A 14873-nucleotide genomic window follows, 5' to 3' on the forward strand; every position below is an offset into this window, starting at 1 on the left:
CACACACATAAATCAACACATAGTACTTGTATTCTCCCCCAAAAACAAGTAAACACCGAAAACAAGGGGGTATGAACTCACCTTGGGGTTTGTTGGTTCGGTTTTGAGGAGGATGTGGAGAGATTTTTGCTCCTAGTTACAACTTGGAGGTACTTTCGAACTTAGAGGAGTTCTAGGAAGTTAGATCATGAAACAAAGCTATGTAAGAAGGAGTTTTAGTAATAAGTTGGAAGTAGATGTTTGTGTTTGATACCAACTTACCAAAGGTTGAAGAAAACTTGATGAAGATCCATAAAAACCCAAGCAACTTCGAAATTTTGAGGGAAGAATGAAGATGTTCTTGAGAGAATTTGGAAATTGTTTGAAAGTGAAATTTTGGTGTGGATGTGTGGTGCTCTCGGCCGAGGAGAAGAAGAGAGGGGAGAGAAGGAGATGTGATGTTCACCTAGATGCATGAGACATCATGCCTTGATATCCTTTGGATAAAAATGATGTGTCAAGACTTAATAATCCCCATTAATCCTCCATAAACCCCCTTTTTTTAACTTGGGCCGAAATGGGCCAAAGAAAGAAGGAATGAGTTAGTTCGGCCCACTTCAATTCTTGGTTCGAGGTCATGAGGTTTATAGAAAAAATTTCGGCCCATTGGGCCTTTATGATAGTTCACGGCCCAAATTGTATAAAAGAATGGGTTTTATGGCCCATTAAAGCTAATTGAGTTAATTATGGCCCAATATGGCTTATTGAAGTAGTTTATTCCATTTTATGCCCAATATGGCCCAAAATGTTAAGTCTCATGAAAGTGGGTTGAGTTAGAGCCCAATTAAGAGTTCTAAGCCCAAACTAGTCAAATTGGAGACTTATTTGTCCATTAGGCCCAATAAGAAAATCCCAGTCCATATTGGACTTATACCGGGCTTTTTAGGGTTTCCAATCTTTTGTTGACTATTTGAAGTGTTTGTATTGAGTGTTTGATGGAATTTTGGTGTCATTGAATGAACATCATGCATGTTTTCAAATTTTTGGTTACAAATGTTATCATCATTATTGTTACAAAAGCATAGAATTCCTAGTTGTGATAATTCTTTTGGTAGATTTGCCATGAGATGAGAGTAAGTGTAACACCTGTTCCAGGTATCATTTAATTTTCTAATATTTAGGGTTTTGTGCTAGGACTTGACGAGTTGGGGAGCTCCAACTCGTCGAGTAGGGATCATTTATGAGGACGCGAGACTTTGGATCTACTCGACGAGTTGAAAGGCCCCAAGTCGACGAGTAGACAATGTAAAGAGAAACCCTAATTTTCAGGGATTTATACCCTATTTAAAGAACTTATGGCTAGCTTGTAGCCTCTTCCATCGTTCTTACAGACCAAAGAAACCCCAGTTCGAGGCTTGCACCTTCATGAGTGAGAGAGAGAGAGAGAGAGAGAGATTTTGAGAGTGATTTTAGTGTGGTTGTGAAGGATTTTTGAGCTTGAAGAAGAAGGAGCAAAGAGAGAAGCAGTAGATCCGACATCTACTATGTATTGTCGCCCATCTTGAGGTATAAAGTTACTATCTTGACCTTTAGTTGCTTAGATCTCATTTCATGGAAATAAATGGTCACCTTTGATGCATAATGGTGTCACTTTTTGGATTGGACCTTGTTATGAGAATAGAGTTTAGATCTGGACATCCCTAGACATCTATGGACACAAAGTTGCTCACTTTATCCAACCTTAGCCTTTCTCCATGCCTTAAGCTTGGTATGAACCTTAGTTTTGAGTGTTTTAGCCTCTTAAGGCTTTGCGTGCACGTAAAGTTGGCAACTTTACATGGTAACTACACTAGAAGGAGTTGGATCTGTAGTTTGGAGCCTTGGATTCCATTGGAAAGGACTGAACACAAAAAGAGTTGAAGGGACTCGACGAGTTACTTAGCCAACTCGAAGAGTCGGGTAGGGTTTACCCGTTTTCAGGAATATGAGTGATTTCGGTGAGGGAATAGGGTTTTTGGTCTGCATGAATTTTCGGTCTTCTGGATATTGAAGGAACTCGACAACTTACTCAGGTGACTCGGCGAGTTGACTCGGGATTTCGGTTGTATGGACTCAGAAGGAACTCGACGAGTTGCTGGATGTACTCGACGAGTTGAGGTCAACATGGACTGTTGACCTTGATTGTTGACCTTGAATTTGACCAGGGTTAACTTTGAGGGTATTTATGGTATTTCGGGATTGTGACAAGTTAATCACATGATGATTATCTGCAGTTGAATTGGAGTTGTGCATTGGGATTTATCTGATCTTATCTTGTCAGTTCACCATTCACTAGAGATGAGTCTACTCACCGTACCAATGGGTCGAAGGCACTAAGTCCGGCTCATTTTTGGATATGTGGTACACTCGTTGTTGTAGAGATACGTGGTATGATAGTCAGTTATGCTAGTTATATATGTGATACTTGCAGGGAAGACCATCGGAGGAGCCCTTGGTACTTGGATGTAAGACCATGTGGGGGAGCCCATGGCTTTTCAAGTAAAGACCATGGGAGGATCCCATGACACTTGGATGTAAGACCATGTGGGGGAGCCCATGGATTTCCAGCTAAAGACCATGGGGGAGGCCATGGAACCTAGGTGTAAGACCATGTAGAGGAGCCCATGGTATACTGGAGTAAGACCTTGGGAAGAGCCCACGACGTCCTTATATAACTGTGAACATGGCTTATGTAGTTTTTATAGCTAATATGGTTATGTGATTATGTGGATTGTGTGGGGTATGCTCTGGGGAACTCACTAAGCATTAGCTTACAGTTTGTGGATTTGTTTCAGGTACATCTGAGCCTAAGCGCAAGGCAAGGCTTGATGACACGACATGCACTCTCTCTCAGACGTTTCTATGGGACACTATGATGATTGGAATAATATTGTTATTGTTATGAATTCGAAAAGAAATGTATTTGAGATTTTATGGTTTATGGAAAATGTGTTTGACTATTTAAAAATGAAAATTCTTTTTGAAAATTGGGTCGTTACAAGTTTGTATCAGAGTCTTGGTTTGAGGGATTCAGACACACTCTCGGGTGTATCTGGACTCAAACTAAGAAAATGGTAAAAATTATTTTCAAAAATAAAAGTTAAAAACTTCTTAAAATTGAAAAGAGGAGAGTGCAATGCGCGTGATCAGCCGAGCCAAGCAAGTAGTTCCCCAATATGTTAGCCATGTTATACTGATATTTGAGCTTTGATAATCATATGGATTTTGCTATGTGTATGCTTTTAAAATTGTATATGGTTAGGAGCTTATAGCCTTAAAATGATTGATTTGGCCTTATTTCCTGTTCCTTGTTTTGTTGTGGTCCTAGGGTAGAATCTATTAATCGAAAGTCTATTTGATCCATTTATGTGTATAATTTGCATGCATAAAGGCAACCTGTTATGATTGGTCTGATTTCGGGTTGGATGTGGGCAAAGATAATCTTAGGATAACCTAGGATTTAAGTGATGTTGTAGCTTGTGGGATATGTTTTGTTCTGGGACGAATTAGAGTTATCAGGTAGAACCTTGGGGAAGGTACAGGTAGGTGTGTAAGGTAGTATTGGGCCCGTACTACTGAAAGCACATGACATCTACCCGAACTGATGTTAGATCTGCAAGTTCTAAGGAGAACCAGTGTGGGAGGATCCCCTCTTTGGACGTCTTGATCATTATGATTTATGACATTGCAGTTTAGTATGTGGTGACACGACATGGCGTTGGGGGATCAGGATCAAGATCCGGATCTGGGTCGGGCGACACTACCCAAGTGATTTTTGGGACGAGGGGCATCCTTGATGCTACCCAAGTGATTTTTGGGACGGTCAAGGAGGGTATGATGGAGATCATGGAGGAGAGGCTCAGGGCATTCAGAGCCTAGATTGTTGCGGGCCAGGTCGGGGCTCGAACTCCCTCGTTCCGGGAGTTCAAGGCGTGCGGGGCGCTAGAGTTTTTTGGGGTCAGGGACCCCATTGTTAGCCGACGTTGGGTGGCGGACATAGTGAATGCCCAGTGCACGAGTTCTTGCCCTGATGCGACACATATGGGTTTTGCTTCGTGTATGCTAAGAGATCGAGTCTGAGACTGGTGGGGAGAGGTGACTAGCCAGATTGGGACAACCGTTGTGGCTGAGATGACATGGGCCGAGTTTGTCAGGTGATTTTATCTGGAGTTTGCACCACCTATCGAGGTGCAACGGTTAGTGAGGGAGTTGCAGGAGCTTCAACAGACCACAGAGACTGTGGCGGAGATCACCACCAAGTTTCGGGAACGAGCACTATTGATCCCGCAGTATGCTGCCAATGAGGATATGAGGAGGACGAGGTATCATTCCATGCCGAGGGATGATATCTGTGAGTTTGTGAGCTTTACAGGGTGCAAGACCCAGAACGAGATGGTGGATAAGGCCCATGAGCGGGAGATGTAGTTGAAGTTCCGCACCAAGCGGAAACCTGAGCAGGTACAAACATCAGTAGGTTAGGCTAAAAAGCCTCAGACCTCAGATTCTTCCAGTAGGGACCAGCAGGGTAGTGGTCGGTGTGCCAAGTGCGGTAAACCACACAATGGGGCTTGTCGGATAGCAGGCTCAGGATGTTATGCATGTGGCTAGCCAGGTCACTTGAGCAGGGATTGCCCCAAGAAGAGCTTGATTTGTTTTCACTGCAACCAGACCGGCCAGAAGCGGGCCGACTGTCCGAGGTTGCAGGGAGGGGGAGGAGCAGTGGCGGTGCCTGCGCCGGTCACATTTAGGATCACAGATGGCCATCGTGCTAAAGCGGATGCTCCTGCGGTGAAGAGTCGTTCATTTCAGTTGACAACCGAGGAGGCTCGGGCAACGCCAGACGTTGTGGTTGGTACGTATTTTATCTTCATGCTCTATATGTATTTGCATTGCTTATGTTTATATTGTGCTTATGTATAGGGACCTTTTTGGTCAATGGGCGCCCTGCCAAGGCGGAAGCTCTTGCGGTGAAAAGTCGCGCATTTCAGCTGACCACAGAGGAGGCTCGAGTTGTACTAGACGTCGTGGCTGGTACGTAATCTATTTTCTTGTTTGATATTATTTATTATGCTTACATGGATATATGTGCGCTTGTATAGGGACCTTTTTGGTCAATGGTATGTCGGCTCACGTTTTATTCAATTCGGGAGCTACCCTATCGTTTGTATCTCTTGAACTTAGCAAGAAGTTTCGAGATGTGTCGGGGACTTTGGATTCCCCGCTTGAGGTTGAGATTGCGGATGACCGTAGCGTGAGTGCCGCTAGGGTGTATCAGGACTGTGTCCTAAATGTGCTTGGGGAGAGATTTTGTGTTGATCTAGTCCCGATACAATTGTGAGGGCTGAAGGTGATTGTTGGGATGGACTGGATGGGGGCCAATGGGGTCGTGATAGATTGCAAGCGCCAGTTGGTAAGGGTTCGAACCCCATGTGGGGGAGAACTGCTTATTCATGGAGAGAGGGCCACGCAGGGGCCAACCCTCTGTTCAGCTGCGAGGGCTAGGAGATTTCTACAGAAGGGTTGTACGGGATTTCTGGCATATATCTCGGATACGAGGGTTGAGACCCCAATGGATTTGGGAAGTGTACCAGTTGTAAAGGAGTTTCGGGATGTCTTTCCCGAGGAGTTACCTGGAGTGCCTTCGGAGAGGCAAGTGGAGTTTCGCATTGATTTGGTGTCGGGTGCCGCTCCGATGGCCAAGGCACCATATAGGCTAGCTCCGCCCGAGATGCATGAGCAATCTACGCAGCTTCAGGAGCTGCTAGACCGAGGGTTTATCCGTCCGAGCAGTTCCCCGTAGGGAGCTCCGATCGTGTTCGTGAAAAAGAAGGACGGGTCACACAAGATCTGCATTTATTATCGAGAGCTGAACAAACTAACGGTGAAAAACCATTATCTGTTACCGAGGATCGACAATTTGTTCGATCAGCTGTGACATCCCCAAATTTCTCGGCCAGAAAATACCGATTTCTTTTATGCTTTTTAAAATAAAATCAGAGTAATCTTCAAAAAGGTGTTGCGGAATTTGTTTCCAAAACAAAACATGATAAAAATTTATCAAAACATTTCTTAAAGAAATATATATTTTCATTATATATCAAAACCTCGGGATTTCATGTTTCGATACAGACCAAAAGCATAAATAGTACATTATAAGCCTTACAACATATATTTACATCTACTGGCCTATAATCCAAAAATCTCTCATCATCATCCAACTATGCTCTGGGTCCACTACCTATAATATAAAAAGTTGAGTGAGTCAGGCTTGGGAGCCTGGTGAGCATATAGGGTTTTCAACCCACAAATAATAATAAATGTATTAATTTCATCAACCAACAATAAATTTATTAATTTGAACAAGCAAAAATAACCCTGATTACCCGTTCCCGTTATCCTCACTTTACGTCCCTAAACGCTTATCATAAGGGACGTAGCGTAAGGATTTTCATCGGGGTGACAACATTGCTTTAGGGATTCCTCAGCAATTTATGTCAAATAAGGAAACCATGTGGGGGATGGAGTATACCAATGAACACTAAGTTTACAAACACCTACATGTTGCGAGCCTGCTAGCGTTCCACTAGACTGTCTAGAAAAGTCTATGGTCGTCATCTATACTCCGCTAGATGACTGAAACAACAACAATATCGAGGTCTCTCATCATTTTAATACACATCAAATATTTCATCTACCCATGTTTTACCCAACATATTTGTAGATAAAAATACATATACAGTTCAAAAACTTGCATAAAACATTTATTCAACACCCATCTCAATTAAACAAACAATATAAGTTTACAACACCCATCTCAATTAAACAAAAACTTGTATTTTATAGAAAATACTTAATATCTATGTGTAAGATGAAAGTGACTACACACTCACTTTATTTAACGGTAATCGGGCAGCACTTCGTTTCTTAAAACGATCGTTTCCGATAGGACCGGGATGTTTTCCGAAAAAACAGGGCTTCACGCGGACAAAGTTTCGGCTTGAAAACTCTTTTTCTCAGGATCTTCGGGCTCTCCGGGGCTTGCTTATGATGCTAGGATGATATAATAGGCTTGGGGGTATTTAGTGTAGCATACAAGAAAGTATAAGGTGAGAGAATGAAATTTTGTAACCAAAAATCGGCTTGCACCGTCCGCTATTTATAGGGGCTGAAAGCTCGAGTTACGATGGGCGTACTCCTTCTTCAGCCAGTACGTTGGGCGTAAATAGAGTACGTTGGGCGTACAAAGGGATCATATCGGACGCGTCATGTCTATGACACGTGTCTCTCATGCGAATAAGTATGGGAGGTGACTGACTTCGGAACACTTACACGAGTACGCTGAGCGTACTCCGAATATTCAATCTTCAAAAATTCATAACTTTCGCATACGAGCTCCGTTTTTAACGTTCTTTATATCCACGCGTAGGTGAGAACGTGCTCTGCAACTTTTGTTTAGAATCCGTTGGCTAATTTTGAATTTATTTTTAAAGTTATATTTTTAACGGGCTGGGACAGGAAAAGTCTGTTAAAAATTCATAACTTCTTCATCTGAATTCCGTTTTCGTCTGTCTTTCTACCGTTAAACTACTATCGACAAGATCTTCGATTCTCATTTAGGTTGTTTCGGCTAAAAATCACTCGATCTAAAATTCGAGTTTCAGGCTGCATATTGTGATGCCAAATCTTAGAAAATTCATAACTTCCTCATACGAAGTCAGATTTAGGCGTTCTTTTTATGCACACTCTCGGCTTAACGAACATTACGACTTTCTTTTAGATCACTAATTCTAAAAAGCACTTTATCGTAAATTCACTTTTTACGTCACATAGTGTCGTGCTGGTTTTGTCATGAAACTTCAGCAGGTCATAACCTTTTCGTTATAACTCGGATTTCGGTACTCTTAATATCTCCGGAATCCTTGTTTCAACCACTATAACTTTCTTCTTAGATATCGGCTTTATTTAACATTTATTTTCGACGCTTATTTTTATCCTTAATTCATTAAATTATAATAATTAAGCATAAAACACATAATAATCAAATAATACATTTTATTATTTCAAAACACGTTACAAAGGTTGGTCTAGACTATTACATCATCATTAATGCCTAGCCTAGAAACACGGGCGTTACAATTCTCTCTCCCTTAGGATGATTTCGTCCCCGGAATCATACATCAGCAAATAAATGTGGATAGCGACTCGTCATGTCACTCTCCGTTTCCCAGATGAGATTTGGCCCATTCGTATGTTTCCATCGCACAAGCACTAAATCGACCATCTTGCGTCGCAACTTCTTATTCTTACGGTCAACGATTGCCTCTGGTTCTTCAATTAACCTCTTGCTTTCATCCAACCTTAATTCAGAAATTGGAATTATGTCTGGAACATCTCCCGTGAACTTCCTCAAATAACACACATGGAAAGTGTTATAAATACCATGTAGTTCTTCTGGTAGTTCTCGCTTGTAAGCTTGGTTCCCAATCCCCTGAAGAACTTTAAACGGTCCAATAGACCTTGGACTTAACTTTCCACTTTTACTAAATCTTATAAGTCCCTTCCACGACAAGACTTGAAGTAAAACCGAATCTACAACTTCGAATGTTATCGGTTGTCTTTTCTTGTCAGCATAGCTCTTTTGACGATCCTGAGCTGCTAACATCCTTTCCCTAATCACTTTCAGCTTTTTAGCAGTCTGATGGACTATCTCGGGTCCCATAAACCGGTTTTCTCCAGCTTCAAGCCAACATGACGACGTTCGACACTTTTGTCCATACAAAGCTTGATAAGGTGACATCTTGATGCTCGAGTGGAAACTATTATTGTAGGAAAATTCTACTAGAGGTAAATGTTCATCCCAGTTACCTTGGAATTCCAGGGTACATGCTCTCAGCATATCCTCCAATGTTTGAATCGTTGTTCGCTCTGACCAATGGTTTGCGGATGGTAAGTTGTACTTAGACACAATTTCGTACCCAATTCCTCTTCTAGACTTCTCCAAAACCTTGACGTGAAACGACTATCACGATCTGACACAATTGTCAGGGCAACACCATGAGCTTTCACTATCTCTTTCACGTAACCTTTGCAAGCTTTTCCATAGACCACTTCTCATTGGCTGCTATGAAATGTGCACTTTTAGTAAAACGATCAACGACCACCCAAATCATGTCGTGACCGCTTTTCGTTCTGGGCAGTTTAGTCACGAAATCCATCGTGATGTCTTCCCATTTACCCATGGGTACAGGTAAATGTTCTAAACTCCCATACAGTTTCTGATGTTATGCCTTAACACTCGCACATGTCACACACTCGGCCACATACTTAGCAACATTGAGCTTCATCGTCGGCCACCAGTAGTAGGGTTTCAGACGCCTATACATTTTTGTGCTGTCGGGATGAATCGATTTCATGGTATTGTAAGCTTCTTCCATCAGAAGATTTATTATTCCTCCCGTCTTAGGTACCCAAATCCTATCTTGGAATACCTTCAGCCCTTGACCGTTTATATTGAACACTAATGTTTTGCCCAAACGTTCTTCCTTTCAGTCATTTCTCTCTAAAGCTTCTATCTGAGCTTTCTTTATGCTTTCCACAATTGTCGATACAACTTCAATTCTTTATGCTTTCCACAATTGTCGATACAGCTTTCTTTATGCTTTCCACATTTGCTTTACCAGGGTTGTAAAGTATCTCACAGTCGTAGTCCTTGAGTAACTCTAGCAAGCGTCGTTGCCTCATGTTCAATTCCTTCTGATTAAAGAGATATTGAAGACTCTTATGATCGGTGAAAAGTTTGCACTTCGTGCCATAAAGATAATGCCTCCACATCTTTAAGGAAAATACTACCGCTGCCAACTCCAGATCATGAGTGGGGTAGTTCTTTTTATGCTCTTTCAATTGTCGAGATGCATATGCTATCACCTTTTCTCTTTGAGTTAGAACACATCCCAACACGACTCTCGACACATCGTTATACACTGCGAAGTATTCAAATCCATCGGGTAGAGAAAGAATTGGTGTTTACATAATTTCTTCTTTAGCTTCTCGAATGCTTCCTTATGCTTCTCACTCCAAGTATAAGTAGCTCATTTGTGGGTCAAAGCTGTCAATGGAGCAGCTATCGAAGAAAAGCCTTGGATAAATCTTTGGTAATATCCAACTAATCCTAGAAACCTTCGGATCTTCGTGGGACTTTTCGGCTGTTCCCACTTCATCACAGCTTCAATCTTCGCTGGGTCAACCATTAACCCTTCTTGGTTAACCACATGACCCAAAAATTGGACTTCTTGAATCCAAAACTCACATTTGGAGAACTTTGCATATAGCTTCTCCTTTTTCAGAACTTTTAACACTTCTCACAGATGCTTGCCATGCTCCTGCTTGCTTTTTGAATAAATCAAAATATCATCTATGAACAATATCACTGATTTATCCGGGATATAAGGAATTTACCTGACATAAGCGAAAGAAGGAGTTGACTGGTATTACCGGATCACAGTCCCTAGCTATATTCCAAACAGATCTCCTTTTTGCATTGTCTCTTCGACAACACAAGTAAAGGTCTGGTGCGCATAACTGCACTGACAGACTGACTCGTATGGAATCAGTTTCATTTGTCTCTAGACTACGATTCGATAGAGAATGATTTGGCGATGGTCATCAAATCCATGAATGTTGCTGGAGCATTGGTTAGTCCAAACGACATAACCAAGAACTCGTGGTGTCCATATCTTGTTCTGAATGCAGTCTTCTCAATATCCTGCTCTCTTACCTTTAGCTGATGATATCCTGGCCTAAGATGGATCTTCAAGAAATAGCTTGAACCTTGCAGTTGATCGAACAGTCCATCAATCCTTGGCGATGGGTACTTGTTCTTTATTGTTGCCTTGTTCAACTCTCAGTAATCTATGCACATTCTCATGCTCCCATCTTTCTTCTTTACAAATAACACTGAAGCTCCCCAGGGTGATGCACTAGGTCTAATGAAACTGTTGTCCAACAACTCCTGAAGTTGCGTCATGAGCTCCTTCTTCTCTGTCGGTGCTAATCGATATGGTGCTTTTGCTATTGGTGTTGTTCCTGGTAACAAGTCTATTCTAAACTCCACTTGTCTATCAGGGGGCAATCCAGGAAGATTTTCGGGAAAAACATCCGGATAGTCACGCACTATTGGTATACTTTGCATATCCTTTTTCTCCTTCTTAGCACCGATAACGAATGCCAAGTATGAGGTGCATCCTTTAGATAAACATTTTCTAGCTTTCACTAGGGAAATGATTCCATAATTTACTCTGCGCTTATCTCCGTATACCATAAATGACTCGTTTCCAGGCGGATTTACCCTTACTATTTTTTTCTTGCACAAAATTTCGGCATCATTGGCGCTAAGCCAATCCATTCCTGGAACGATGTAGAAACCATTCAACTCAATGGGTAACAGCTTCTCAAGGAGTTCGTTTCCGTTCAGTTCGATGATGATATTCCAAATATAATCGCTAAAAGGTATGAATTTGCCACTAGCAACTTCTATAATTAGGGCGTCATCAAGTTTTTCTACAAGCAATGCTAGTCTTTCACCAAATTTATGTGATATAAAGGAGTAGTTCGCTCCGGAATCAAACAATAAATTGGCAGGCAATCCATTTACAAGAAAGGTACCTGAAGCGACATCTGCTGCTTCCTTTGCGGCTTCCAATGTCATTTGGAAAGCTCTGGCTTTTGGTTTTAGTGGGAGATTAGGCTTTGCTACATCCTTCTTCTTCGGGCAATCCTTCAAAATGTGCCCTTCTTCATGGCATCCATACCACACCCTTTTGTTGATTGTGCACTCCCTGGCGTAGTGCCCTGGCTTTCCACATTTAAAACAAGTGACCTCCACGCCATATTTTCCAACATGTTTCTTCTTACACTTGTCACACCACTTCGCTTCGCCTCTTCTTCCTCTCGAATCAGACTTCGAAAATTTTCTTTTCTTGTTGGATCTTGAAGATCCATCAAACTTTCTTTTCTCACTAATCTTTGTCCTCTCCTGACCCCTTTCTTTTAACTGGGTTTCCACATTTTTAGCTGCTCGGACTGCTGTCTTCAGAGTAGCTGCCATCTTGAATGTTGGGCCAAAGTCGGCTGGCAGTCCGTTTGCGAACCTCTCAATTTTTGAGAGTTCAGTTGGCACTAAGTATGGAAATAATTTCATCTTTTCGGTAAACACAGTAGCATAGTCGTCTATGCTCATTTTCCCTTTCTTCAAGTTTTGAAATTCATTGTTTAGATCTATCAGATCTATCTCTGAGTAGTACTGCATCTTTAACTGCTCCAAGAAAATTTCCCAAGACATTTTCAGGGCTTCTCCATGTGGCATCGTGTCTGCCAACAACTTCCACCAACTTAAAACTCCGGTCTTCAATTGTCTGACCGCAAAAACAGTTTTCTTCTTGTCGCTATAGTTTCAGCTTTCAAATACCATCTCTATTTTGGAGATCCAGTCCATAATCTCAACAGGTTTTGGACTTCCGGAAAGACTCGGCGGTTTGGCGCCCAAGAAATTCTTATACATTCGCCCATCTCTGTTGATTTTCCCTTCTAGGTCATTCCTTTCTGCCACTGGCGGTTCTGCTTGACCGACAGTCCTACTATCGTCCCCTTCTTCTGACTGCCCGTCGTTCAGTTCAGGTTTTTCAACAGGTATTGACGGTTCATTCCTGTTGTTTAGCAATGGTTGCCTGATGTCTTCCCTTTGTTCGGCCATCATAGCCCGAATCATGGCTTGTACTCCAACTATTGTAATTGGTTCTGGTGCAGGTTCTACTATAGGCACCTTTTCCATCACTTGGGGTTGAGGTTGTTGATTTCTATTTGCATTTCCAGCTCCACTTCGACTTCTTGCCATTTTGATCTATACACCAAATTAGGCGAATTTAGATCTTTATTCATGATAGATTTTTAAATTCTCCTTATCACTCCGAAACGTTTACATGATAGTTCTAATATCGTATTCGTACGCTTAGAATCCTAAACACATAAGGTTTCCAGATCCGGTCAGCAACAGACCATAGATCCGAACAAATAATGGCATATATGGCAAACTTATAGCATTTAGCACATAAAAGTATTTTAGGCATCTTTCCTAAAATATACTAGTGCTCGTGTCTAAAATATGGTAGACACTCATCTCACAATCATCACTTAGCATTCGAAGTTTAAGTATAGAAATCCTACAAATTCCAAGTTCGCTTAAACTAATGCTCTGATACCAACTGTGACATCCCCAAATTTCTCGGCCAGAAAAGACCAATTTCGTTTATGCTTTTAAAAAAAATCAGAGTAATCTTCAAAAAGTTGTTGCGGAATTTGTTCCCAAAGCAAAACATGATAAAAATTTATCAAAACATTTCTTAAAGAAATATATATTTTCATTATATATGAAAACCTCGGGATGTCATGTTCCGATACAGACCAAAATCACAAACAGTACATTATAAGCCTTACAACAGATATTTACATCTACTAGCCTATAATTCAAACATCTCTCATCATCATCCAACTATGCTCTGGGTCCACTACCTGTAATATAGAAAGCTGAGTGGGTCAGGCTTGGGAGCCTGGTGAGCATATAGGATTTTCAACCCACAAATAATAATAAATTTATTAATTTCATCAACCAAAAATAAATTTATTAGTTTCATCAACCAAAAATAACCCTGATTACCCGTTCCCGTTATCCTCACATTACGTCCCAAAACACTTATCATAAGGGACCTACCCTAAGGATTTTCATCGGAGTGACAACATTGCTTTAGGGATTCCTCAGCAATTTATGTCAAATAAGGAAACCATGTGGGGGATGGAGTATACCATTGAACACTAACTTTACAAACACTTACAGGTTGCGAGCCTGCTAGCATTCCACTAGACTGTGTAGAAAAGTCCGTGGTCGTCATCTATACTCCGCTAGATGACTGAAACAACAACAATATCGAGGCCTCTCATCATTTTAACACACATCAAATATTTCATCTACCCATGTTTTACCCAACATATTTGTAGATAAAAATACATATACAGTTTAAAACTTGTATAAAACTTTTTTCAACACCCATCTCAATTAAACAAACAATATATTTACACATAGCACGTATTTTATAGAAAATACTTCATATCTATGTGTAAGATTAAAGTGACTACACACTCACTTTATTTAACGATAATCGGGCAGCACTTCGTTTCTTAAAACGATCGTTTCCGATAGAACCTGGATGTTTTCCCAAAAATCGGGCTTCACGCGGACAAAGTTTCGACTTGAAAACTCTTTTTCTCGGGATCTTCGGGCTCTCCGGGGCTTGGTTACGATGCTAGGATGATATAATAGGCTTGGGGGTATTTAGTGTAGCATACAAGAAAGTATAAGGTGAGAGAATGAAATTTTGTAACCAAAAATCGGCTGGCATCATCAGCTATTTATAGGGGCTGAAAGCTCGAGTTACGTTGGGCGTAACTTTAGAGTACGTTGGGCGCACTCCTTCTTCAGCCAGTATGCTGGGCGTACAAAGGGATCATATCGTACGCATCAAGGCTATGACACATGTCTCTCATGCGATAAAGTAGGGGAGGTGACTGACTCCGGAACAGTTACACGAGTACGCTGGGCGTACTTCTGTACGCTGGGCATACTCCGAATTTTCAATCTTCAAAAATTCGTAACTTTCGCATACGAGCTCCGTTTTTGACGTTCTTTATATCCACCCGTAGGTGAGACCATGCTCTACAAATTTAATTTAGACTCCGTCGGCTAATTTTGACTTTATTTTTAAAGTTATATTTTTAACATGCCAGGACAGGAAAAGTCCGTTAAAATT

The sequence above is a fragment of the Lactuca virosa genome, chromosome 3 (genome assembly GCF_052849685.1).
Source record: "Lactuca virosa cultivar CGN04683 chromosome 3, Lactuca_virosa_CGN04683_v6, whole genome shotgun sequence".
Classification (NCBI taxonomy): Eukaryota; Viridiplantae; Streptophyta; class Magnoliopsida; order Asterales; family Asteraceae; genus Lactuca; species Lactuca virosa.